This window comes from Sorghum bicolor, chromosome 8 (genome assembly GCF_000003195.3).
Source record: "Sorghum bicolor cultivar BTx623 chromosome 8, Sorghum_bicolor_NCBIv3, whole genome shotgun sequence".
Taxonomy (NCBI): domain Eukaryota; kingdom Viridiplantae; phylum Streptophyta; class Magnoliopsida; order Poales; family Poaceae; genus Sorghum; species Sorghum bicolor.
The window spans coordinates 2258044-2262649 of NC_012877.2; positions in this window are offsets into that span (position 1 = coordinate 2258044).

Below are 4606 nucleotides of genomic sequence, written 5' to 3' on the forward strand. Positions count from 1 at the left end.
GACTGGAACACCTCCGGCGAGCATGCATGGCGGCACGGCGGCGCTGCTCGCCGTGGCCAGGCTGCTCCGGCGCGGTAGAGCGTGCGCAAACGCCTCTCCGAGCTTCCTCACCTTCCTACCGACCTAGCGCAACAGAGAACGAGCGAAAAGACGCAGGGAAACGCTAGATCCGCCGCGGCGGAGTACTCCGGCGAGCTCGGGGTAACTCCGGCGAGCGATTCATGGCGCTCGACGGACTCTGACCTCGGTAGAACGTTCGCACGAGCTTACCCTAGCGACGGCGAGTGCCCTGGTGCTCTCGGCGTCGAGCTTGAGGCTCTGGTGTGGCCGGCGACGAGCGGCGGAGCTCTCTCCGGCAATGGCGCGCGGAGGAGCGGCTGCTGCGGCGCGGTTCGAGCGGAGGAGGAAGGAGAAGGAGGGCGCGGGGGACAGAACGGGCGAAATGGTCTGGGAGCCAGCGCCGGCGTCCCGACCAGGGGGTTGGAGGCCGGCCGCGGCGCGTCCAACGCCGGCGTACGGCCGCCACGTGGCCGGCGCCGGGTGGAGCGAGGCGCGTCCGCGCGCGGGAGGGAGAGGGAGAGGGGAGGCAGGCCGGGTCGCTTGCTGGGCCGAAAGGGAAGCGGGGTTGGCCCAGCAGCGCCTGCCCCTTTCTCTTTTTTTTTTGAAATTTCTTTTCTCCAAATTCTTTCTAAATTCATTTGGACCAATTAAAAATCATTTTCACCTCTTGCTCCCAAAAACAAAGTTGTTCCAAAACAAAAACTCTACCACTTTGCTTTAACAAGCAAGACCAAATTCCAAACAGAATTTGAATTACAGGTTAAAACTCAGTTCTAGGTTTTAAATAAATTCTTTTTTGGATATTTTTGTATAAATTCCATTTCTCAATTTCCATAGCTCCAAAAATTGCACAAAAATGTTCTTAATTCTTCTTACACCTAAAGCAACCTAATTTGAATATTTCACTATTTTAGAAACAAGTATCATATTTTTAACATATTTAAACTCATGAAGTGAAGCACATCAAATCATAATTTGAAAAGAGTGTCATGCTCATGATGCTTATGCTTGATGGAATGCTTATGCATGGCTTTGGTGAGACTAAGTGCATGCTTAACACCTAGGGTGTTACAGAGCACGTGACGGCCACGGCCACAGACACGTCAGGGAATGAACGAGGCGGGTCAGCAGATGGGCAAGGAAGGTGAGGGAGCCTTGGCGCTCGAGGGCGAGGGGGGCGAGGTGCTCGAGGAGAGGGAGGGGGTACCGCTGCCCGAACTCCCTACGAGTGAGGTCCTAGGAGCCTGCCTCATCCGGTGCCGCTTCCTCACACCCACGCAGTGATCCGGCCTGTGGCGAAGAGGTAAGTAATTATAGATGTTATCACAACTACTTCATAAGATATGTTGGAAATCATAAGAGAAACTAATAAATTTTCTTAATCACTTGTGCAGGGCATGGTTGGTTTTGTTGGGTACTCCAACACGCACCCCTGCGAGCGTCCTCGGTGTTTTGTGTAGGAAATGGTACCCTGGCATTGTGTTACTGTCCGACGAGCTGGTGGTGCGAGAGCCAGCCTCCAACTAGGATAGGTACGTGCTGAATGACACTTACCACAATAAGCAGGAGTGGGTACTGGCGAAGTTTTGGGTAAGTCTCTCTCGCAGAACATTGCTTAATACATCGTATTCATTGGTTAAATTTTTTATTGAAATAATGAATGGATACATCGGTTTTGTATGCAGAAATTTTTCAAGGCCGAAGAAGGACTTGAGGCCCAGACGGATCGAGCGGCTACTACAGCTTGTAGGATGTACGCCACCGAGATGCACCACAATGCGCGCATCCAGGCCCACATAGACTACTACAGGTCGGTACTTAACCAGTCCCTCCCCAAGCCTCAAGCAAGACAGATTACGCTGACCCGAGACCAGTACCTTGAGGCAGGCGAATAACATTGATAATGATTCATTTTTTATATTAAGTAGGTTCAATTTCATCTTCTAATGTGTCAAATACTCGATGATTTGTAGGTGATTCCCTAGTGGTGCCGACCGTTTCCCAAGTGCTGGGCCATGATCGTGGACAAGTGGTTGTCACAGGACTATGTTGACACGCACGAGAGGTAGCGGGAACAACATCTGATGAGGCAAGGTCCGACTCACCATCAAGGCAGTTGTAGCCACCCTGCATACAAATAAGCATATGTAAGTGATTTCTTTCATTTATTTTGAGACTCAATTATGCCAAATTTGTCACCATCTTCCTAGATTTCTCGTAGGAGGCTGCATACCCAGGTGAGGAGGTCTCGGAGTTCTCTGTGTGGGCTATGTCCCACATGGGCAGGGCGTCGCCCTCAGTCTCCTTCGATCCAGCTATTTTGACCCGAACGTGTATTTCGACCCCATTGATGCAGAGGCAATCATGAGGCTTGAAGGAGGCAAGAAGCACGGGTGGTTGTGGATTGCACAGGTAATGGATCTCTTACTCATTGTACGTTTATATTTACACACCAAAATTAGATTTGCATTACTCATATATTGGAGTGAAATATTGTAGGCTGAGCTACAAGAAACAAAAAGGCAAAGTCAAGAGTAGACAGCGGCACACCGCACAGCTGGAGGCCCAGAAGGCCGCATTTGAGGGAGCGCAGAAGCAGATGGCAGAGATGATGGTGATCATGCAAAATCTTGGGCAAGCATCTGGTGTTTCTGTGCAGTTTTCAGCTCCTCCACCTCCTACTCCTACAACTACTCCTATAAGTATAAAAGTTCACTTTTCGCTTGTCTTTACATGTATGTCGGTGTTCGTGCCGCTGTGGATGTCGGCCTTCATGCCGTTGTTTCTTGCAGGTTTTGGAAACCTTCCCGTTCAGGGGAGGTGCTGCCAAAATTTTTAATTAAATCTTTTTGTATTCTTAGTAATTACTAGATGCAATCTTGAAGTTCCAAATTTGTTTTCTCGGATTACTCACACGTGCAATCTTTGCTCCTTTGTGCAGCTCCGTCCGCAGGTTCGAATCATCCCGCTGATGCGTCATCAGGTGATTAGGCTTTTCCTTCACCATTGTCTTATAGGCTACCTTGATGAGGACTTGTGCTAGGTGATGTGGTTGGACTTTAGTATGATTTGTGCTTTATGGTTGTGACTTGTGCTTAGATTTGATGAACTTGTTGTAATAAATATGTGAATGATGATGAACATGCTGAGACTTGTAAAGTTGTAATATATTGTGATTTGTGGTTCACAATTATGGTTGTGATATATTGTGAGAAATTGGGTTATGCGTGATATATATATATATATATATATATATATATATATATATATATATATATATATGAAATGTTTATGTTGATGGAATGCAAAAAACAAGTAAAAAATTTAATTTTCTGCCTCTTTGTCGAGGGCCCTCACCATAGCCCTCGGCAAAGATTGAGTCTTTGCCGAGGGCCCTTGCCATTGCTCTCTGCAAAGAATTTTTGGAAAAAAAATTCTGCACATTTTCTTTGTCGAGGGGCGGGGGTGGAGGCCCTCGGCAAAGATTGGGTCTTTGCCGAGGGCCTCACTATAGCCCTTGGCAAAGATTTTCTTGGGAAAAAATATGTATAATTTCTTTGCAGAGGACCGTGGGTTGAGACCCTCGGCAAAGACTTTTTTTTGCCGAGGGCCCGCTGACGGTCCTAGGCAAAGACACCGTCCAAGGAAACGGTGCTTTCACTGTTAGTTTTCTTTGCCGAGAGCCGTTTTGACCCTCGGCAAAGACCCTCTTTACCCACTCAAAATTTTCCGAGAGCTCTTTGCCGAGGGCCGTCCTCGGCAAAGAAGTGAAAAGTGTAAGACCTACCCCTTTTTGTATCTCCCTTGAAACAGCTCTTTATTTTCTCTCATTTCCAAGAGGCTTCCATGACCGTATTATACACAAAGAAGTTGCTTCTGAAAAGGCAGGTTTATGTTTCACCTGTTTTGGTTGGCGTTCTGTTTTTTTTTTTAGCAGAAACACTTTTCAAAAACTCAACCAAAAATTTGGTTATGGTTAAAAATTGAAAACTTGACTCATGAGAGGAGAGTGAACTACAATTTAGAAGGGAGGATAGAGATAAGGGAGATTGTGCTGATTTCAGTGCCTTGGAGGACTTTTTTTTTCTTTTGCAAAGGGAAGGGGGATTTATATTAAATCTTGGCATAGTACATCTAAAATCACACAGAAAAAAATCTGAAATAAAAATACATAATATTCTATTCAGGTTCGTTCATCGTTTTCTTCTCCAATGACTTCTCTTGAACATTGGATCAGAGCCAAAGTGCAGGATGCTGAATTCAACGACCATCCCCAAAATATTGAACATGATGCAAGATCCAACGCTAAACCCTAAACGGTGATGTGTCCTCTCTTCTTAGATCTAGCAGATGCACCAGAGAGGAAGAAAAAGAAGAGGGGCCCTAGGCGATGGCGAGGACCTAGGAGTGGCGGCAGCGTGTCCTGACACGGTGGCTCATGTCGTGGGTAACATTTCCGTAGCCTGGTACACGTTACATCACGAAGAATTAAGTTGGACAGGGCTGTCACATACAATGGCAATTTAGTCAACCAAAATTAATCTAG